Consider the following 24,194-nt stretch of genomic DNA (forward strand, 5'->3'; position numbering starts at 1 on the left):
CCTCATTTGAAATGGAATCCGGAAACCCTGCAGGGGGCGCTCTCGTGCAGGGGGCGCTCTCGTGCAGGCTGTATACGCAGCGGGGAGAAGGAAGGTAAGAGCGATTTTGACGAGGGAGGACATTTTTCACATGGGAATTTTATGTTCTGCTTTTATGAAAAAGAAGGAAGAGTCTTCTCCGCGCCAGCAACAGCGCAGTAACCATCACTTGCAGCCAGTGAGAAACCGCCATAACCTCGAACTTTTGTTCTTCCCACGTGAACTTTTGTTCAAATCAATCCTCCCCAGTTTCCTCCTAAAACCCAATAAAAGTTGACCTTCCCTTTGTCTTTTTGGTCTTGCCTCTGGTTTGCCATAGTTTGCTTCTCTCAAATTGCAATTCCCCTGCTCTTTCTGAATTAATTCATTTTGCTTGTAAAGTAACTGGCTGTTTTATTTTTAAGGTTGACAGGAGCATTCCCTCTCTTCCTCCAGACTCCAGGGTGGGGAAGATAACAGATATTCCCAGGCTGTGGGAGAGGCCCTGGGACCTAGGGCGTGGGGGGGAAGTGGGGGGCTCCACATGCCCACAGAGGAGAGCTTAGCCAGAGAAGGGGTGGTTGGAATGAACACTGTTCTTACCTCCTACTCTCTCCCTCCTTGCAGGACAGGGTCCGCCTTTGCTCTGAGAAAAATCCCCTGGGTTCTCAAATAGGCTGAGGACTGAAAGCTTTCAGGCTATATCCTAGTACCAGTTGCTGGGACCCTGCCCCAGATAGGGCAGTTTGAAATAGCTTTGCTCACTCTTTAAACAGCTAAGAAATAGCTCAGGGCCTATTTTTGACTTGTTACAACTCAGCTACTGAAGCTTTTCTGCTTACAAACCATCAAATAATAAAGTGTAGAGGAGCAAGCAGGACTACACACTGGAGCAAAAAAAACCATCATTTATGGTTACCACCAGAAGGTGCAGCCTTAGGCTTATACACTCCAGCCCAGTCATTGTCTTGGTTGGCTGGTTGGTTCAATTGTGTTTGGACTAGAATTTCTAGTGAAGTGTTTTACAAACATTGTTAAGGTCAACAGGTGCAAAAAGTAAACAGAAGAATTGTTGAAAGCACCAATAGGAAGAGACGTTTGATTCAGATGGGGAAAAAAGTAAAGATGATGCATTAAAAAATTAAAAGTGGATTTTTAAAAATGAAAAATAGTGCATGTGCTTTTGCTTGTGGAAATGAGCCATTGATTGGGCTATTGCAAGGATTCCACAAGACAGAACAAATCCAGCAACTGCAAAGCATACTGCACAACAGCAACAACCAGGAAAAGTGGTGAAAAAGTGACTGACCACAGGCGGTCTTCCTTTGGTCAGCTCAGATGGGTAGGAGTTGTTGGGGGGCTCAGTGGAAATGTGGGAAGTGCCACAGAAGCGTCACCCACGTGAGCCATGGCAGCCCAGCGCTTTAAGGCAAATACGAACTGAACAGTTCACCTGTCACACTTGGGGATCATCAACACATTTACAGTGTGCTTCCAACTGCTGTATTCTAGAGAGAGGTGCCGACTATGATGTGTATATAAGCAAGGGAGAGAAGTCTCCGCTGATGTCAAATCTGTAAAGGGTGCCTTCTCTTTCCCTTCTGTTGGAGCGATACCGTGGGCTACAGGTTACACCTTCTTGTCATTGGTTAGGGATTACAAACATTTCAGAGCTTGGTCTATTCTTCCAAGTTTCTCTTTGGGGCTTGGGTCCTAAGTTCTCAATCCTCAGGGGAGCATAAAGCATTTTCAGGGCCTGACTTGTCACAGAGGCTGAGGCCACGACCTGAGGGCTTTGCTGCCCTTGCCCGAGCTCTGGTGTGGGAAGCATCCAGCACCGTAGCTCACAGAGTGAGCACACCACAGAAGTTCTAGCCCTAAAGCTGCCACTAGTCAGCTGGGACTTTGGTCAAGTCATCTCTCCTGTCTTTGCCTCATTTTACTCAGCTCAAGAGTTCCAGCTGTATCCACTCCAAGAAGTCTACAGTTGGAAGGGAGCAGGAATGCCACAAGGACCCGGTCCTCAAGAAGGATGCTGCAGCCCATGGGTGAGGACATGTCTGCCAACAAGCCTCCCTTCTCTCTGATTCATTTTTAAGAGACTCTGACCAAGTTCAGTGGGCACGTGGTAGTTATGGTCTTCTTAATTACTTCTCGCCATCTATCATCAGACGCATTGCACGTCTGATGGCCATCATGTTTCCAAGACCACAATTACTCCACCGAGTAATGGATGAAAATAACTGGTTTCCCATCTTAGCCTCTCGTAGAAGTCATTTCGCTTACTTTTAGAGGAGGATTAATGAGGTTTATCTAATTTTCTTTTGCCTAAGTTACTATATTTAACAGACTTTCCTCATTGGAAGACCATATGGATGATCTATAGCTTTCTGTAAATGTCTGAAGAACTAATTCATTGTTCCACCCCACAGAGTGATTTGATTTCATCTCATTTCCCTAATTTGGGGGAAAGTTTTTCAAAAGGAAAAATGGTAACTATTCCAAAACAATAGTTAAAGTTTTAAGATATTGACTGACTCATATCGATGCCTTAAATTGGCCTGGAATATCTCACAAATATTTCACTCTGGAGAAAATTAACATGACAAGTTATTTTTTGTGAACACATTGGTCTTTCATCAAATAGAAAGCACTTCATTTATGTATTTGAGAGCTTCACATTACTCTAGCCCAGTTCTGTTGATCTCTCAGTACAATAAGCACTTTCTGGGTATATAAATTCAAATATTAATTATGTGATTAGCAATTGCATTTCTAATTAGAACTTTAAGTTTGTCACCGTCAAACACAGCTTCCTACTTAACCTGTGAGAATATTTCTCTCTCTCTTTTTTTAGACGTTATTTATTTATTTGTCAGAGAGACAGAGAGATAGCACAAGCAGGGGGAGTGACAGGCAGAGGGAGAAGCAGACTCCCCTCTGATCAGGGAGCCCGATGCTGGACTCGGTCCCAGGACCCTAGGATCATGACCTGAGCCGAAGGCAGACGCTTCATGGACTAAGCCACCCCAGCGTCCCTGTGAGAATGTTTCTATACTATATTTTTAGCTTCTGAAATACATCAAAATAAGAACTACAATAGCACAGAATGCTACCCACAAAACAGGCCTATCTTCAGGTACTAATTTGAGAGTCAACAAAACAGCCTAAGTTAGCACCTATAGGCAGCTGCTATCCACCCGTCCCTCTCTGCTGCTCTAATTCCTCAAGGTCATCCCTGCCAGGGCACTGTTTATCAGCAGCTCTGCCTCCACGGAGGCAAACCTTGCAGCACCCGTGTCATCCCCGTGTCTTGGCTTCTGAGCACCTTAGCTAGCCGGCCAGTAATGGACTGGAAAAGAAATCTACCATCGACCCCACCACACACAGTGACAGGCAGAGACTCTCGAAGTCCTGGGGGGGAGGATGGGGGGGGCGGAATTCTGCAGAAATAGGAAGAGAAATCTGAAATAAAGTTGGGGCACATCCAACCATTTGGTAGAATGTTGTGGATGTTTTGGGGAACTGGTTCCACTATGGGGGCTCCTGCTCTAGGCGCTGCTCACTTTGTCTCCTTGATGCTGCTCCTTGGTGTCTCCCATGAGGTTCTGGGCTTCTTTCTGTTTTCTGCCTGCCCGCTCTGCATCGCCTCCACACCTGTGTGCTCTCTCAGCACTCACCCCTGCTCGGCTCCTGCCACCAGCAGGTTGTAGCCTCCTAGTTCCTGCTTCCAGCACCGGATTCATACAACCTGGGTCCCCTCTTTGGAGGCCCCCCTCAAGCACCAGCTGAGCTGCCACGACCAACCCCAGATAGCACACCGGTTACCCAGCTCTTGAGGGGTTTTTATTGTTGTTGTTTTTGTTTGTTTGGGGGTTTTTTTGTTTGTTTGTTTGTTTTTGTTTTTGTTTTTAACTCAGAGAGCTGGATCCTAGTCCCTCTCTTTCCAGCCTCTCTTTGGCAACTTTGGATCTGTGCCTTGGTCTTTCATCCATGTACAGACCGTACTCTATCACTGGGAAGGAACACTTTTCCAAATGACACCTGAGTTTTCCGAGGTCGTCTGGAAATTTCATAATGGCCTTTCAAGCATTTCTGTCTGTGGCAAGCATTTGTCATCTGGTCATTCTCCTCAGTCTCTGCCAGACTCAGCTGCTTCCTTGTCCCTGCTGAGACATGATGCTGAGGTCCCTGGGGCTTCACTTGGGAAGGCACCCGAGATGTGACGACTCCTCATGCCCAGGCAAGGCCACGCTGCAGTAGGTTTCCACTGCAGACCAGCAACAGTTGGTGACCAGAGCCTCCCTCAGCTTCTCCTTTTCTAAAGGGCCTAGAGCTGACAAAGTATGGTCACTTGGAACAGAAAGTTAGGCTCAAGCAGAGTGAGCTATCCCTCTGCTTTGCAGAGAAGGTGGGTCTCCCTTCACTGGTGTCTTGGCACATCCAGAGGATAGGAAGCAGCAAGGGCTGGTGTGAAGTGACCAGAAGAGGCACCTAGGGATCATCTCCTACTGGGCGGGCTTACATTGTATGGGCAAGAACAGTGAGGCTTCCAGAAGTCCTTTCCCAGAGTCTCAGAGTTGGCGGCAGAACTGGAACTGGAATTCTGGTGTCTGAGCCTTTTATAGACCTTGGGGGTGAGGGTACCTTAGAAGACGACCCATAGGCACCATGCAAACTCTTGGCTTCTCCCCGTTTCAGGTGACACTGAGGAAGTTCAGTTTTCAACTTGTCCGTTTTGGACTAGTAACAAATAGCTAAAGAAATTTCTGAACACTCATACTTCTCCTCTTTCCTGAAGCCCTGATTTTGACTGAATTCTATTTTCCTGTCCTCCTTCTTCTCCTCCCCTGCTCCCCAACAATCTAGAACCTCTAGTGACTCTGCCGAAGTCAGTCTTCCCTCCTGCCCATGAAAGTAAAAACTAATATAGCACCTTAATATTCCTAGAGAATATTATCATTTGATATGCCAATGTGAAAATGGGCAGTTTGCCAGTCTTGTCATTTTAGAAGCAAACTGGCTTAAGTAATCACCTAAAACATCCTCTTCAAGGGACTTCTTCCCCCCAACATAGAAAACAGCACCTGTCATTTCCAACCCTGAGGCACAGAGAAAATATTTCCCCTACTAAGTAATATAAGGGATTTTTTGGAAGCTTTTGCAGGCCTTCCATTTAAATAAAACTCTTTTTTAAAAGATAAAAATTCAACGCACGCTCACAGGGTTTCAGTGTTGTCAAATATTCAATTTAAACTCTCCTTGTTATTTACTTTCTCCTTCCTAACAACCATTATTACACAAGAGAGTTTTTCCCTGCAGAGAGCATTCATGCAACGTGGTGCTGGTGTTATTATTACCCAAGCGATTCTTGTCTCCTGTATGCTGTGTTCCAAAGCTTTATCTCCATTGTTCCCTTTGTCCCTCCAGTGCCGAGTGGGCATTCCCCACGACAGCAGACCTCGATTTTCCATCTCTCAATAGTCAGCCTGATTCAAATGGGATCAATTGGAGGGAGCCGGGGCCTGAAAACCACTCAGCAGCACTGTGAGAGGTTCCTGCTGCCCTGCCCCGTTCTCACTGCGGCTTCCAAAGTGGCAAGTGCCCTGCCTCTTCTCTTCCTCATACAGGCTTTTGCGAGCATGCCTGAAACCAGGATAAAGAATGCTGCCTCCTTTCTTCTCAAAGGGCTCTCCCTTTATGTGTTGTTTCTTTCTGACTCAGGGGCCTGGAAGTAGTAACAGAATTTTCTGTTTAGGCTGCGACAGGCAGGCGGTAATGGGGATGACTCTTGGCAATGATTGATGGCAGCTACACATTTGAGCTTTTGATGACACCTCGGCTGCAGACCAGTCTAACTGTCACTGTGGCTGGGAGGAGACTTTTCCTTCTGCTGCCCTTGAGCTGCACATGGATTTGACCTTGGATTTAAGGCTCTTTCTTTCGTTGTTTTCACTGCTAACGTGTTTAACATATTGGTAATAGAATTAAGATAGCTCTTTTGAGGTAAACTGAAACCAGGGGCATCCTAGACAATTGCACAGTCAAGAAAATGAAGAATGAAGGAGTCAGAACCATCTCATGTGAGAAGGAAGCAGAGACTGCCCCAGGCCACTGTCCTGTCACTGCTAAGGGCACAGGGTAAAATACCGGAAATGCTCTGGACATCTCTGGGAGTTTCTGGTAGTATCATATTCTGGGCAAAGGAATTGCAAACCCCGTTCAGTGATACAAGTAACATCAGTGCTACCTTCATGTGATCTGGTCATATGAATTTGTCTGCGTTGCTTTAATTTACGCTCCCGAAGACTAAAATAATCTTGAAGCGGGAAGCATTGCTTCATTATATGTACACCGGTAAAAATGCACAGTCACATTCTTTAGCATTCCATTGACTTCCCATGTTATACAGCAACAAGGGCCATCTCGTCCATTCCCATCCCTCTGGTTCACCCAAAAAAGCCAGGCCTAGGGAGAGGAAAGCAGCTTGCTTTACGAAAGCCCACATTTTTCTCCTGGCAGAATATGGCTAAACCTCCAGCCTCCTAAACTCCAGCTCCCTTCTTGCTACCGCATGATAATGCCTCCTACTTCATAAAGTTTCAAATTAAATTCATGATTATTTCTATAAATGATTTAACTTCTTCAGATAATCAAACCAGTGGAACACTCTATACTATATGTATTCTATATATATTAAATATCTACAGACCATATACAGGCATGCTCCTTTCTCCCTATCACTTGTCAGGACTATCAAGGTCCCATCCAGTGACCATGACAAAGCTAGCAGGAAGAGGGTTGTAAGCTAGGAATGGCTGGCGCAGAGAGCTAACCAGGAGAGCAGGACCCAACTCCTCAAGGGAGGAGTCAGCAGTAGGAGTCAGCAAGACCGAAGGGGCTGGTGAAATAAACACGACTTCTAGGTAGGGACTGGGCTTCAGCCATGAGGAACAGAGGAGCTGGGTTCTGGACAGTGCAGTCCGTAGCTGGACACACGTTGAGGGCTGCACAGAGAGACACGACCTGATGTTGCTTGAATGTCTAGTCTGAATCACTCAGGTCCACCAGGCCCCCAGGTAGAAGGCAACAGTATATTCCCAGACCTGGCTCGCTGCCAGGCAGGGCTCTCATTGGCTCAGAGACAAGTTCAGGTGGGACTCCTAACCCTATCGTGCCCCTAACAGGTCTCAGCAGGAGCAAGATGGCTCCAACCACACAGGAATTCACTCATCCATTTCCAGGGGTGAGTGTTTGGGCTATGCACCAATACCTGCCTGTTTCTCTAATATCCATGATACAGATAACTTGAATCATAGGTCACATTTCTGAGTAAATGCATAGGGAATTCTAATCGGTTAACAATGAAGACAAATTTAGGGTGCCAAAGGGCAGACACGTTTAGAGAGCTGGAAGATCTTTGAACTTCATGTCCATTATAGTAAGCTAACTTTTTGAAGTAGGGGGTTCATGCCTAGTAAGCTGATTTATGCAGTGGGTTAGGCTCAAATTCACAAAGTTTATGACTCAGCAATGTCTGTCTGACATTTATTACCACTCAACAGACTGGCAGTCATAAATCCAGCTTCATTTTTACAGTTAAATAGCTCCTATCATGAGACAAAGGAACAAAGGGAAATATTCCACAGCTGTGCTCTTTATCCTGCATCTTATCAAAAAATAGAAAAGAGTATAAAAATGAATAGGTCATGTTGTAATAGTTTCATATTTATATGCATACATGCATGTATACTATGTACAAATACTATATAAAAACATGTGCTGAATTCTGCCTGATGCTGATGCTCCGCCTATGGGAACACTGCAAGGAGCCGTATGTCTTATCCTTCTGTGTTAGAGCAAAGCCATCATGAGCTCTCCTCGCTAGCCGCAAGTGTGGGGTCCTTGTACTGAGTCAAAGCCCAACAGGTAGACAGAGTTCCAGCCTGGGGGGGAAGTGGAGGCAAGCAGAGGAAGTGAGACAGAGAAAGGTGTCCCTGGGGAGTTCACATTGACAGCTTCTGGAACACTCTGGGCTCTGCTCTTCCGGGAAGGTGTTCCCAATTGGAGTTAAACCAGCAGCGCCCTCTCCCATGTAAAGTTCTATCTCATCGTGTAATTTTTTTTGGCTAGACAACATAATTTTTAATACTATACAAAGAATACATATAAATAAGTGTAGGGGTGCCTGGGTGGCTCAGTCAGTTAAGTGTCTGCCTTTGGCTCAGGTTGTGATCCCAGGGCTTCAGCTCCCTGCCCAGCAGGGAGTTTGCTTCTCCTTCTCCCCCTGCCCGCCCCCCACTTGTGCTCTCTCGCTCAAATAAATAAAAAAAATCTTTAAAAAAGGGGAAAAAATTGGGGCGCCTGGGTGGTTCAGATGGTTAAGCGTCTGCCTTAGGCTCAGGTCATGATCTCAGGGTCCTAGGATTGAGTCCCGCATCGGGCTCCCTGCTCAGTGGGGAGCCTGCTTCTCCCTCTCCCTCTTGTTCCCCCTGCTTGTGCTCTCTCGCTCTGTCAAATAAATAAATAAAATCTTTAAAAATAAATAAATAATAAAAATAAAAGAGAAAAAAATAAATGTGTATATATAAATACATATTTTTCATATATATTCTTTTTTTTAAATGTTTCAAGTTTTTATTTAAATTCTAGTTAGTTAACATATAGTGTAATATTAGTTTCGGGAGTAGAATTTAGTGATTCATCAGTTACATACAACACCCAGTGCTCATCACAACAAGCACCCTCAATACCTACCACCTATTTAGCCCATTCCCTGCCCACTTTGCCTCCAGCAACCCCTCAGTTTGTTCTCCATAGTTAAGAGTCTGTTTCATGGTTTGCCTCCCTCTCCCCGCCCCTTTTTTGAAATGTGAATGAGCAAAATGAGAGATGGGCAAGATAGTTTTATAGGTGTCTTCCAGCTCTCACACTGAATGGGTCTATTTTACAATGAATAATTATTAGCTAGTTGGATGGTGGAAAAGAGGAGAGAAAATAACACGAAATTGTTATGTTGTTTAATTTTTGTAACTCTATAAGAAAAGTATCATTAGCCCCATTTTAAACATTGAGAAACTGAAGCTCAGAAAACTTACCTAACTTGCCCAAGATCATAGAGTAAAGAAATGGCAGAACCATATTCTAAATCCAGGTTCGTTTTAATTCTGATATCATTTCCCCTATAGCATACTCATTATCTGAAATTTTGTATTCTCTAAGTAACTACTAATTTAATATATGCATATACGATCAACATAACACATATAACTCCTTAGCACTTTTTATGAACTGGATTACTAGTGTTTGCAAAAGAAAAGATAAATAGGTTTTGGTTTTGGTTTTTGCTCTCAGGGGTGCCTATCTCTACCCCCCCCAAAAAAAAGCCTTTGGCTAAAGAAGATCGTTGCAAAAGCGAAATGATTTGTTTTCTTCAAATCCCAGCAATATGCCAGAGAATGTCCAAAATTTACAAAAAGTAGGAACTGTACTGCCTTGCACTCAACATCTATAGAGAAAAGGTGCTAGAGGAGACACATGTAAAAAATGGATAAGGATTGAGTTAAATCCTCCCAGAGAGGCTTACCATTCATCTGGGAAGATGGGCAGTTTCTGAACCAGTGAGTGGGAAAGAAAACTCAAGTATTTGGTTCATTCACACTTCAAAACTCTCAAAGAGTACATGGCTGATGCAGTTCCCCAGGTGCAACACTCACCTTATTACACACCCCCATGGGTAGCTTGTAGAGGGTACTTATGAGCTTCATCACAATTAAACTCTCTACACCCAAAGGACACAGAGAAACAGTAGCTTATATAAAGAGGTAGGAGATGGGCTTCTAATTGGCCTTAAATTAAGTGGTAAAGAAGAGGATAATGAAGACAGAGGCTTTAAAAAAGGTAACTAGTCAAAAGTAGAAACTTGCTGAAATGGCAAATATTCTCCTTATACTGACTATATTTTCCTGTTACTAATCACTTTTTAAAAATAGCAGCAAGTTCTAAGTGAGCAAAAGAGTGGTGGAGAAAAGCACAAGCCACTCCAAAGTTCTGAATATGTGCTCCTTATGGCCAATCAACATGACAGCCACAGAGTCAATCTAATTAGTGACAAGAAGAATTAATTCAGAAGAAAGGAGGGAAAACTTGAACCACTTATTCTTGCTCCGGAAGCCAACTGGACGCGTAGAGGACAGAGATTATCTTTTCTCTTCAAGGTGTGCTCTCTGATGTTCTGACAGTTCTGTCTAGAATAAGAGCTCTGTAGATTGCCTTCCTTCCGTGATGACTGCCATTCGTTCCATTCTTCTCACGCTCAACCGAGGAGATTATATTTTTATAAAATAGAGGAAGATCCCTACTACCTTGCTTATTATACATATGCAACATTAATAATTTCCTTGGAACTAATATTAGGGAGGCTAATCCCATCCTCCCATTCTGAGCTTCTTGAAGACGATTTACAGCCAGATTAGTGGACTGATAGGACATGGGGTTGACCCAACATGGCGACTCTTTGGACTCTCAGTAATAAAATGATTAACACTGGGCACCTGGGTGGCTCAGTTGGTTAAGCGACTGCCTTCGGCTCAGGTCATGATCCTGGAGTCCTGGGATCGAGTCCCGCATCAGGCTCCCTGCTCGGCGGGGAGTCCGCTTCTCCCTCTGATCCTCCCCCTCTCATGCTCTCTGTCTCCCATTCTCTCTCTCAGATAAATAAATAAAAAATCTTTAAAAAAAAAAAAGAAAAGAATAAAATGATTAACACTAATGTTGTTATGCACACTGATTAACCCTTACTCTTAGCTGTGAAGACAACTTCAAGAAATATAAAATATACAGTAAAACATTTGATTTCAAAGCAGAATATGTGGTCACTAAGTTGACCACCACAAGAAACCTTATCTTACCATCACTGGTAGTCTGACAGTCAGACTCTTAATCATTTGAAGAGTAACAATTCGAGTAGAAAATGTGCTAAGAAAATAGCAAGGATGCAAGACGCAATTCATTATTGTGCGTATCAATTTCACTTTTATTTCTTTAATTAAAAAAAGGAATAGATTTAGCAGCCAAATATCCTACATTTGTACATTACTTAAACATTCTGAAGTTGAAACAGCCTCTGCAGAGCCTAGCGCCCACCTGTGCAATGAGGCAATTTGAGCTGGACTTCAAACAACCGCAGAGGATGTCAACATTTGACCCATAATAATAGTTAGACTGTTCTTCAGAGACAATGTAACCTGTCAGTGATAGTTGGAGGTGGGGGGGACAGGTAAAATAGGATTTTTTTTTTTCCTTCACTCATATAATTTGAAGATTATACAATGTGGTTTTTAAAGGTCAGAATGAATTGCTAATTAAGTTGAGACATTTGAAATTAGCAAATAAAACTGCTCCTCAGAATAGTGGCTAAGGAGTAATTAATCATACAGGAGAAAAATGGCAACAAAGTAGAACCGCAGTAAAGTTAGTTTTTAAATAGTTGCCGTAGACCCCGCAGATGATGTTACTAAGAAACAGAAACGGTGAGATATTAACTCCCTTCCTTTCTGTTTAGGCTGTACCCTTTCAAAAAGACAGTGTTCAGAGTTTTTCTAGGAAGATACAAATCAAAGCAGATATCCATCCGAACAACCTCTCTTTAGGTATTCAGAAACATGTGGACTAGTTATGACTCTTCCCTCTATGTTTTACTCAACATGTTATCATAAGCATAACCTTAAACCCACTCTAATTAATTTTTACATATAAGTCACTGATAATGGTTGCATTTTAACTATCATAATACAAAATTACTTAATACACTCTTTAAAACCAGTGTTGACTGCCCCCACCCCCAACCTTGGAGAAGGCCTGCTTAAGAAAATATTTTGGTTTTGGCTTCTAGGTGCTTTTTGTTTCCTTAGGTGCTACATTTGCCACACTTGATTTTGAGTCCATGCTGGGGCTCTCAGAGTTTCCTTTTACATCAAGATATTTGTATATTAAATTTAAAGACAAATTTACCAACATGAATATTACAATGAAATATATAATTTGACATGCATATCTTAAACTAGAAAGCCAACTAAGGCAGCATTTATATAGAGATTTGTATTTTTAAGCACTTGACGTTTATTAATTAGCTAATCCACACCACAAACCTATGAGGTAGTTTAGCATGACTTTAGTATGAATAAACTAGGTAAGAAGCCAAAAAAAGAAAAAACAATCTGTCCCCATAGTAATATGTTGATCAAACCCTTCTCATTCTGGTCACAAAAGAACAACAATCAATTCTTTGTACAAGCTGGTCAAACAATCAATGAATATTTAGCTTGGATGGAATGTAGAGAGGGCGGTTATTTCTGACAGTATAGAAAGTTTGTTATTGGAGTTTGAATATGCTGTGCTCACAATGACTTGTCAGTAACAGCTGACTCAAAGATCAGCTTTGGAAGAGGTGTGGCCACAGCCCCTCCCTCCCACCCCAGGCTCAAGTTTGCCTCTGGGAGTATTAGCATTTTTCATCTGTCTCATATTCTTCTTCTCTTGGTCTGAACAGTCTAATTAACTCAATTCAGTAGAAAGGTATAAAGACTCTTGCAGTTCCTATTTATATTATATGTCATCTAAGAGGCAAATGAAAAACAAATCCTATATTGGTCTTTGTGCTCAAGCAATTGCAGATTAGAGTTTTATTACTATTTTTATCAGCAAAAGAGATCACTGTGGTCCTCTCTACTTAGCAGATTGTTTTATGATGGTATTTGTTAGTGCACTGGGCTGCGGAGTTGATATATAAAGAAAACTCATTAATTTGGGTTTCACTCCCATGGCATTCGTGGCCACTGGCGCTGGTGCTGGCCAGAAGCTTACCTCTTACTTGAAGAAGAAAAACTCTTTGAAAAGTTAAGCGAGTTGCATGACCAGGTCTGTAGGAGTATTTTGTCTGTATACGAAGACGCAGATGATTTCAACCACTTAGCAAGTATCCTTTTAAATACAAAGAAAAAAAAATATTCTAATAATAAGGATGCCATTAGGCTTCTGCTTATATTAATTTTGTGTCATTTTTCCCTCATTGGAGCAAAACTTCAAACGTCAGTAGTTGGTTACTTTAGTTGCCATGACTCCAAGTACTCTGGAACAGTGAAAATACTTTATATATTGATAATTTGGATAGTTTCTTTCAAATAGATAGGGTTCCCCCCTAGGTCCCTTGAACTGAGGTTTTATGGGAAATCCCAGGACTCATTCTTATCTCTCTGGGAGTCTCTGCTGTCATCAGGTGGCCCTGCCTGAGCAGCTCCACCACGGCCAGGTCCCATGGGTCTGTTCCTCTATGCCAGAATTAATTTGGCTATTTGAAAATACTTACCTTACATCTCACTTCCATCGGTTCCATAATGAATTGGAACATAAGACATGATCTAATTAAACAAATATAACCATACTAATACTACTATTGCTACTACTAATAAATAAGAACAGAACAAACAGCTAGCTTTCTGAGCAAAGGTGTCTCCATCTAAGACTTCCCCAAATATAAATAACATTCATTGGCTCCTCTTGTTTAAGACTTAATATGTCAACTCCGTGGTACATTGGAACAATCATTTCCCTTATTTATGCAAAAATAAAAAAAAGAAATTTGAAAACAAATAAGCAAAATCTCTGGCAGGATATTCACTTTCACTTGGCAGGTTGCCAAGGAGCAACGGTATTTAGATGAGGAATTCTGAAATGATCTGATTATTATACCTGGAAGCTTATCTGTAAAGGGTTTGGCATAGCCTCTCTGTAAAGCAAAAGAGATCTATGTTCACAGGCTCAACTATATCAGGTTATTAAAAAACGAAACAAAACAAAACACTTGAGAGTATGAGCTCACTCACTAAACACAAACAGAAACAAAGTTTTTTTGTGTTTGTGTTTGTTTTTGTTTTTTGGGTTTTTTTCATTTGTTTTTATACTTGGACAGTGCTTATTTTACAGCGGAATTGACAAATAAAGCATTATTTCACACATTGGAAGAAAAGTCATCGTTGCAGGTTTGTAGCTCTGTTGTGTGCTTTCCAAAACAGCAAGACAGATTGCTTGCCATCAAACCCCCCTTCCTTCCCACGGGACAGAACGTGGCTGGTGCAGCCACATCTCTCTGTCGGCGCAGAAGCTAGCAGCCCTGGTCCCTCCTGAGTGGGCCCCCTCAAGAGAGTGGTGCCAAATTCCAAACACCTTCATAACAACACTGTGCATTTCTAAGTCATTTCATTTATTGCTCACTGAGTTGTAACCACCTCAGCTCTCTGTGGAAAAACAAGGGACGTCCAGAAAATCCGGACACCAGGAGATCAATTGCCTGTGGTCACAATGTACAAAGGGCAACAGCAGGCAGAGCACTGAGAAACAGTGTGAAGAGGAGGTAAATGTCTGGCTCTGCACACACCAGATCCAATCACCGCGAAGACTTGAACCCAGAGAAAGCTTTACACTCAGAGGCATTCCCCATCAGAGAGGAACAGTTTTCCAGTCTGTCATACTGGCCAGTGGTGTTCTTTCCAAAGTGACTGAAACTTGGCTCAGCAAAAGGACTTCAGTGAGGAACAGGGGAATAGAGGGGACTCTCCATACCCAAGGCTGTCATTTCTTCAGAACTTACTCAGTTCTTCTCAAATCCTCAGCACCCCACATCAAAGCCCACAGTTCAGGCCAAATTCATAAGAAATATTCTTTTATTTCCCTCTCATTCGGGGGTTTACAATTCTTCTCTTGGATGCCTTTGGGAAAACATTTCATCAAGGTCAACTACTGTGAAGACATTTTTGCCTAAGAGGATCATCATGCAGGCAAACTAATTCTTTTCCTAAGCTATTATTTTGGCAGCTTGCAAAGAGGACTTGGCTTAACCTTGAGAAACTGTTCTTTGAGTGATCAGAAAAAAAGGATGGGCTTCTTCCTTTATTCACCCTCTTTATTCTTGTCATTCAGATGGCAAACTCGCTCACAATTCTGAAGATGAAATGAAGGAGTAGTATTTGTATCCATTATATATCTTCTACTGGTAGTGACTCGTTCTGGTTCCGTGCATGTTGCCACCAATCGTGTTCAGCATGATGAAAAAATAATGTGTATTTCTTGATAAAGGTGCTTTACATCTCAATCATCAAGGATTTAATGGAATAATTATATGTTGAAGAAATCTAGGATAAATTGAAAATTTAGATCTTCCCACTGTCTTTAAGTCTGAATGATGTTCTCACTGTTTGCTGTAGGATTATAATTTAGAATATGTGCTAAATAGATCATCAGGAAAGAATTAAAAAAATCCATCCAAATATCATAACTTACCACAAAATTAAAAGAAAGAAAGAAAGCTCATTCACTCTCCAAAACTAAGATTAGTCATATGTTAATCTGTGAATCCTCATAAGAAATGTTCATTGTTCAAAGAAGAATCCTCCTCTGGTGGTTGATAAGCAATTCTCCACGGAGAGAAATCCTGACATTTTTTTTCTCATCTCTTGATTGATGTTTTCACTACTTATTCTTCAGGCTATAAGACAGAAGGGAACACAGTCTTACCTTTTTTCATAATTACATATTCCAACCCTCCTCTCTCTTTCCTTCCCCCTCTCTCTCTTTCAGTCTCCCCCCACATCACTTTAGTCATCAAATTAAAGTAAAGCCAGGAGCGCCTGGGTGTCTCAGTCATTAAGCGTCTGTCTTTGGCTCAGGTCATGATCCCAGGGTCCTGGGATCGAGCCCCGCATCGGGCTCCCTGCTCAGCGGGAAGCCTGCTTCTCCCTCTCCCACTCCTCCTGCTTGTGTTCCCTCTCTCGCTGTGTCTTTCTCTGTCAAATACATAAATAAAATCTTTAAAAAAAAAGTAAAGCTGAATTTATATGATGAATCTTTTACATTCTAAGTAACCTGTAAATATAATAACTCAATTATCAATGCCATCTCTATGTATGTACAAGAAAATATATGTCTCAATCCTGTCATACCAGACACTAAATTCATTCTGAAAGTTCTTAAGATGAAAATGACAAATTGGTTTTTATTTACGGTGGACTGCATATACCCATCCTTAAGTTTCAGATATAATGACTTGTAGAACCCTCTTGGTGGAAGGAAGAACAACATTATAGCATTTAGATTTCAGATTATTGTTATAAACAACATTCTCAATTCATTCAGAATTCTCCTTGTTAGAGAAATGGGAAAAATATTTTCTGGCTTTACTCTCAAAAAGTATTGATTAAAATTAAATAGGTAACTAATTCTTAAAGTTTTTGGTTTTGTTTTTCTTTAAGATAAGAAGATACTACCATTTATTGCATGCCTACTATGTGTCAAGAACTGCATATTATTTTACTTATAATTGAATCCCCACAACCACCTTTAATTTGGATGTCATTTCTTCCCATTTTAACGGTGAGAACACTGAGGCTTAAATTGGCTAAGTGAATGGCACATGTTCACACAGCTGCTTAGGGGTGGGGGCTGAGCCCTGGGAAAGATGAGAATCAAAAGGCTTGTTGACATTCCGTGCAGGGAATTTCTGCCACAGAATAGAACATGTCCTCTAGCTGCATGTGAGGCTACCAAAACAGTCTCAGCTCATAGTCGACAATTATCCTTAAAGCTATATTTTTAGAAGGGGGGGAAGCAAAAGTGCAGGAGCAGGTTAGAATCCTCACATAGATTCTCCTATCCTTCGTCACTAAGAGCTAAATATCGTAGTGGAAATCTGGTAAATGAAAGTTCACAAGCTACAAAGGAAAACTCTGTCACTCACCTAGAAGCACACAGCATATCTTAAAATTTTATTTTCCAAAATAAGTGCTGTCACAGAATATTCTTAGGATGCAGATAAGAGTTTGACTGTTGTATAATGCAGACCAAAAGAAAATGGAAACTATATGCATTTCTAGGTTAAAAAGAATTGCTTTGGAATTTTGCCTTTGGATGACCCTGATAAGCACAGCCACTTTTAAATGGTTGTTATAAAAAGAAAAATCCTGTTTTGGAATCCCATATTCGGTTTCTGATCCATCCGGTCATGACCTGAGGAAATTCTACAGTCCTTGTTATTTTCGTGTGTTAATGTGACATAAAGGTTGAAAGTTCTCAAGAAGCAAACAAGTATAATCTTATTTTTATAAATTGCAAAGATCAACACTTTTCAAATTAAAGTGAGTTTAAAGTGTCATATCTCCTTGTAGCAGTGACAGGACCAAACACACACGCAGCTGAGCAGTCTTCAGTTATGATTACATCATTAGAGGAAACTAAACGAGGTTTGTTTTTTCTTTAACTTATAGTAAAAGTGGTATATTAAGAACTTAATCCCATAATGAGCAAAAATATCACACTCGTCCTTTTTATAGTCAGAATGATTATTCAGATCCTTTCTGAACACAGAAGTAATGACAAATTAAAATGACTTTCAATTCCATATAGCTTTTATAATTATTCATCCGTTACTCTTATTATTGCTGAAAAGGCTCCTTCATATTTTAGTCAGCATCCCATTTGATACAAAAGAACATGGAAAATTTTACTGCTATTAATAAATATGCAGCCATCCAATCCAAGAAGAAAATTCTTTTTCATCTGAGAGATAAGCTGCATAATTCATGTATTTTCAGAAATTTCTTTAAATAGAAAATTGAAGAAAGGCATAGGGAAAAAAGAATTCATTATACAGTTTCCATTTGTGGTGAGGGACAGTCTCTGTTCTCAGAGTCTGAAATTTAATTCAATTTGAAGAGACTTTCAACTGCATTATATATGTACAAACACCCTCATAGAGCTCACTTTATTTTTGACATATATCATCATAAAAATGATACAACATAGCTGCCACTTCACTTAAAATAAATGTTACTGAAGATCACTAGGTACTTTTCTTTGGGTCTTGAAATGCAGTTAGAAAAACTTACAGCAATTTGGAAGGGGTACCTTCCGTTTTCCAAAGAGAGAAATGTCCATGTCCATGAACTAGGGGGCTCCCTGTGACTGTGAGCTCCAGCCCCTGTAGGAGCTCTTCCCAGACAGAGACTTAATGGCCTTGCAGGGTAGGTCTGCATTCCGAGACCGCAAGCTGAATGAGAAGCACATTTGCAGGACCAGTTAAGTTAAAAGGCTTCTCTTCGTACTAGCTGTCCTTTTGCCCATTCAGACCTGGAAGTTTCAGAGAGGGTGGTGCTCCAAACTGGGCATGAGGTATAGTCTTATGTACACTGGTAAGGACTTCTTCTTCTTCTTTTTTTTTTTTTGTAATTGAAGTACAGCTGACACACAGTGTTACGTTAGTTTCAGGTGTACAACCTAGGGATTCAACAACTCTACACATGCTGTGCTCACCACAAGTGTAGCTGCCATCTGTCACCATACAAGACTATTATGACACCATTGACTAGATTCACTACGCTCTACCTTTCATCCCTGTGACTTATTCATTCCATACCTGGTAGCCTGTACCTCCCACTCCCCGTCATCCATTTTGCACATCCCCCCACCATCCTCCCTTCTGGCAACCACCAGTTTGTTCTATTTATGGCTCTGTTTCTGCTTTAAAAAAAAATTATTTGTTTGTTTTTTAGATTCCACATATAAATGAAATCATATGGTATTTGTCTTTTTCTTTCAGACTTATTTCACTTAGCAATACCTTCTAGGTCTACCCATATTGTCACAAATGGCAAGATCTCATTCTTTTTACCTAAAAAGGAGTCTTCATAACCAAGATTGAACTGTTTTCACCATGGAAAATCACCAGAAATGTATGCAGTCTTCCTGAGATGTTATCAAGGTTGGGGGGAAGGGTGGGGAATATGTTTTGACCAGTGTGTTTGGAGATGGCTGCTGGAGAAAAATTGATGTGTTTGTCCCGCACTGAATTTAAACTGTTCAATAAGCCAATTAAAAAACAAAGCAGGATATCCTCAGCCGTGATGAAACCTGGTGTCTGAAACCCAGAGAGCAAGTTAACAGGGACATGAGAAACGAAATCATGGACCATGGCTTCTATGAAATAATGTGGCCAGAATGTGTTAGGTTTGTTGGATGAGGAGCTATGTTCTAGACACTTTTCACACACATGCTGCTGAACAGTCATGACTTCAAATGTGTTCAATCTACTGCCGGACATGTGTGATATCCAAGGACTTGTCATCTTTGCTCAGTTTATTACCATAGGACACAGATAACCCAAATTAAACTAGATTTCCCAAATCAAGCTTCTAATTTCTATTCTTTCTTTTCCTGCATTACCTAACCCAACAAATAAGAGCTCAAGGCAGAAATTCAGTGTTTTCCCAGGCTTGTTTCTTTTTCTCCTCCATCCCATAACCAGCCAGCCACAAGTCTTATTGGCCTCCTATTTCATTCTGAAATGAGTCATGTCCTCTGCACCCCAGGCCCATGCCCGATTCCAGGCCCTTGACATGCCACTTGGCTTCTCTCTGGCATCTTTGCAACCAGCTCTGCTGCATCATCACACTGGTATTGTAGTGCTTCACTGGGTTCCCACCACCTACTGGAAAAAAATGTAATACACAAAGGTAATTTGTGATGAGACCACCGTCTTCTCCTCCAGCTCCATCTTTTTGTCAGTGATCCCTGTATCACACTTAACTCCCATCACAGAGAGTTACTTGAGGTTGTTGAAACTGCCATGCTCCCATGTGCTTCTACAGTTTGCACAGGCTCATCCTTCACCCCTGGGCTTCTCCAGCTTTTCCCAGTCCTCTTAGCAGAAGCATGCTTCCTTAAAATATCTTTTCCTGAACTTACCTGGACCCAACCAAATGCATTTGGAATGTTGAGCAGCCACTAGGGAATAGAGAACAAAACCTCAAGAAAATGCTCAAGCCACAGCAAGTGATCAGTAAACTGCTATGCTTCAGACAGGGGTGCAATGCGTCTTGCTTCTGAGAATGGTGAAAGGCAGGGGAATGAGGGGGGCTGGAGAAGAAAGAGAGAAAAAATGTGGGAGAAAAGATGAAATGTGGAGAGAATGGAACCTGGAAAATGGATTTGTTCTGTGCATGGTGCTACCTCTGGATGATGCCCTAATCTTTGAAATTCGTCTAGACAAATAAAATACTTGCAAAATGTTAATTGTTAGTGGAAGTTGATGCAGTCTGAGTGATGTGGGGTGGAGGTGGAGGGGAGAAGCACTCAAATGCGCAGGGGAGAAAGATGTAGAAAGACCACAAGACACTGGGAGTTAAAAGCAAAGGCAGGACTTTGGATCTTAACAGATTGCTGTAAACTTTGTTGGGTAGTCCCACGCCAAACCAAGAGGACTGAAAGTGGGGTGGAGTTCAGCCAGCACCGCTAACATACAGGTAGCGCAAGATGAATTTCTCCAAATCCTTCTGGGAAAAACAAATCCTATATATTTATAACCCACTGAATAAAGAAATCATTTAAGAAAATTCAAGCTAATTCAGAGAAAAGTCAGATATTATGAACATCCAAGAAGCTGTGAATATTCAAAAGTACAGAATATTTAAAATGAATGCAAGTCCATCACTTCCTAATACACAAAGACTAGCAAAACTGACAAGAATGATTTGTAATTAACTTACCAAAACACCTAAGAAAACAAGCCTCCTCCGCTGATATAGAATTTGCATTGTTTATATGCAAATGAATGCTCCTAAAGTGCTTGAGAAAAATTTATTCCCTTAAGAAGGCAAATATTCTCTCTATAATCTTGTTTATACTATTCATTTGCTTTGCAAAACATTTTTCATAAAATCACAAAATAATGAAATGTTAGAGGCAGAAGCACCCCAGGGATTGTATAGGAAAGTCCAAAGTCCTCATTTTATAGATGAAAAATTCAATGGAGCCCCTGACACACCTGTATAACCCTAGCATTTCTGAGGTCCACATCCTCAAACCCCAGACCCCCTTATTGGGGGGATTCCACTCCTCCTACAATGGGGTTCTAGTCACAGCTGGGACAGATGCAAAGAGAGCAAGGAAGCTGAAAAGCACTAGGCTTTGTGGCATCATCAGGACCCATCAGCCTCCTAGATCTAGGTGAGAACCCAGTACCCCTTTTCCATTCACTTACGGATCTGGAAGCCTGGTTAGTCCTGGTTTGTTCTAAGCCTCAGCTCCTACTTTGTCTCCTGCAGGAAATTCTTCCTGATGCCCTTTTCCCTAGCTGTCTTAGTTAGGGCCCATTCTAAGTGCTTTCCTCTACTGTTTCTCTAACCACATCATATTGCCATCTTTTGCTTACTGTCTGTCCTCCCTCCAAAGAAGCCTGGGACTTGATTTCTGTATTTTCAATGCTTGCAATAAGGCCTGACACAGAATCAATGCATAACCTTCTCCAAATAAACACAAGAGACCAGAAAAGGAATCAGTTGGCACATTGGGAAGAAGCCTAATACCCAGATACTCACATTCCTCAGTTCCCTGTCCTATATCTTGGGCAAATCCACTTCCAGCCTTCATTTACAGAAAAGAAAAGTAACTAAGAATTCAAAGCATCTCTATTCTTATCTCTGTCTACTATTCTTATAGATTCAAAGGGCTTACGATTTAAAGTTAGAAAACTTGATTTTAAACTCCAACACCTGTTATTACTAGTTGGATATTTATGTACCAAGTTTTTAACTTTATTTAGTGTCAGCTTATCCATCCAAAAAACAAAGACGTCAATAGTATCTTCCACACGGGAGTGTCATGAGGATTAAATGAGATAGTATCTGTGAATATGTCCAGTTACTACAAAAAATTTAGAGATTCTTCTGTCCTTATCCTTACTCTTAATCACTTGAAAGGAAATTTCTGAGGTAGCCATTACATAATAAAGAATTTGTTTTTTTTGTCCCAGGTTCCTGGGGTGGAGATAAGCCCTTGGAATTTCCAGTTGTTAGGAGTGTCTTTACTTTTTGGTTTTGGTTTTTGTTTTTAACATACACGAAGTGACATTTGGCTTTTTTCCCTGTGTGTACTTATTTATTTATTTTTAAGTAAAATATAATTGACATACAATATTATATTAGATCCAGGTGGACAATATATACATCATGAAATGCTCACCATGATACAAATAGTTACCTTCTCTCACCATAAAGTATAGTCAATTCATCTATGATAAAGGAGGTGATAGCATACAATGGGGAAGAACAAAGCTGGAGGGGTCACCATTTCAGGTTTCAAGATACATTAAAAAGCTGTAGTCATCAACAAAGTATGTATGGTATTAGCACAGAAATAGACACATTATAAATGGAACAGAATAGAGAGCCCAGAAATAAACCCATATTGTTATGGTCAATTAATCTATGGCAAAGGAAGCAAGAATATACAGTAAATAAGTAGTGTTGGGAAAACTGGACAGCTACCTGCAAGAGTGACACTGGACCACCTTCTTACTCCATACATAAAAATAAACTCAAAATGGATTAAAGGCTTAAATGTGGTGCCTGAAACCATAAAACTCCCAGAAGAGAACCTAGGCAGTAATCTCTTTGACATCAGCCATAGAAACTTTTTTCTGGCTCTGTCTCCTCAGAGCAAGGGAAACAAAAGAAAAAAATAAACAATTAGGACTACATCAAACTAAAAAGCTTTTGCACAGGAAGAAGGACATCAATAAAATGACAGGAGTGCCTTTGTTATTCATAGTGGGCCCTGACAGCTTATGCTAATGATGTGACTCATAGTGAGTCCCTACATAATTTCAAGATGGAGACTGGCCATGCTGGAAAGATCCACCATGTGATTAGTGGGTTAAGGCTTTGAGCCAAATGACATCATGATCTCTGTAGAGGGGAGGAGGGGCTGAAGATGGAGTTCAGTCATGTGGCCAAGGATTTAATCTATCATTTATCATAAGTAACAGAATCCCAGTAAAAACTCTGGACACTGAAGTTGTCAGAGAAGGAGCTCTACCATCAAATGCCAGACCTCAAATCCCACAGGCTGCTATGAAGTTCAAATAAGTTAGTACACATGGAAGTATGATGTACCTCGTCCATATGGAACAACAAATCAATGTTGTCTCTTATTATCATTATTAGTACTAGTATTACTCTGCTCCATGGGCCCCTGCTTTAGGCTCATTAGATTACTGTGTCTTATGTAATTGGCAGAAAGAGAGACAGGGTGTTAAAGTAAGATATGGTTTCTGGAACCCAAAGGAAGCTCTGGTTCTACATGTTTCCAGTGTAGGTGAAGAATCATGGAAAACAATGGCATACAACACAAAGATAGTGGGGGAAGGATGAATGCTAATATTTGATGTGTGCACAACGTTCCCTCCTACCAAAAAAAAAAAAAAAGGCTAAAATGGTCCAGACTGTACTGTCCACTATCTTACCCAGTAGCTACATGTGGTCATTTAAATGTAAGATAATTAAAATTAAATACAATTAAAATTTCAGTTCCTCAGTCACACTGGCCATATTTTAAGTACTCCATAGCCACATGTGGCTAGTGGCTACTACATTGTATAGAATAGAGACAAATCATTTCCATCATCACAGGGGGTTCTATTGGACAGTGCTGGTCTAGAAACACCAAAAGTATCTGATATGCTTTCAAATATAAACCATAGTTCCTTTATATGTTCTTTTATGTATATTTATACATACATATACAATTACATATATTATGTATATATATGTACATATATATAATTCAAGTATAATTAACATATATTGGTATATTAGTTTCAGGTGTACAACATAATGATTCAACAATTCTATACATTACTCAGTGCTCATCATAAGTGTACTCTTTCTTTTTAAAGATTTTATTTATTTTTTAAATTTTATTTTATTATGTTATGTTAGTCACCATACAATACATCATTAGTTTTTGATGTAGTGATCCACGATCCATTGTTTTCATATAACACCCAGTGCTCCATGCAGTACATGCCCTCCTTAATACCCATCACCAGGTTAACACATCCCCCAATCCCCCTCCCCTCTAAAATCCTCAGTTTGTTTCTCAGGGTCCAGTCTCTCATGGTTCATCTCTCCCTCCGATTTTACCCCCTTCATTTTTCCCTTCCTTCTCCTAATGTACTCAATGCTATTCCTTAGGTTCCACAAATAAGTGAAGCCATATGATAATTGACTTTCTCTGCTTGACTTTTTTCACTTAGCATAATCTCCTCCAGTCCCATCCATGTTGATGCAAAA

The 24,194-nt window shown here is 40.9% G+C and overlaps 1 non-coding gene across 1 annotated transcript in view; it reads right to left on the reverse strand.

Moving 5' to 3' along the window:
* Positions 1-12,663: 12,663 nt before the first annotated feature.
* LOC102733702 (uncharacterized) overlaps positions 12,664-24,194 on the reverse strand; it is a 111,101-nt gene continuing 99,570 nt past the window's right edge. The window contains exon 3 of the transcript XR_014141515.1: positions 12,664-15,559. This is a non-coding gene — a transcript (uncharacterized LOC102733702). The remainder of the gene's footprint in view (positions 15,560-24,194) is intronic.

The sequence above is a fragment of the Leptonychotes weddellii genome, chromosome 2 (genome assembly GCF_054177405.1).
Source record: "Leptonychotes weddellii isolate Sample4059 chromosome 2, ASM5417740v2, whole genome shotgun sequence".
In the NCBI taxonomy this organism is placed as follows: Eukaryota; Metazoa; Chordata; class Mammalia; order Carnivora; family Phocidae; genus Leptonychotes; species Leptonychotes weddellii.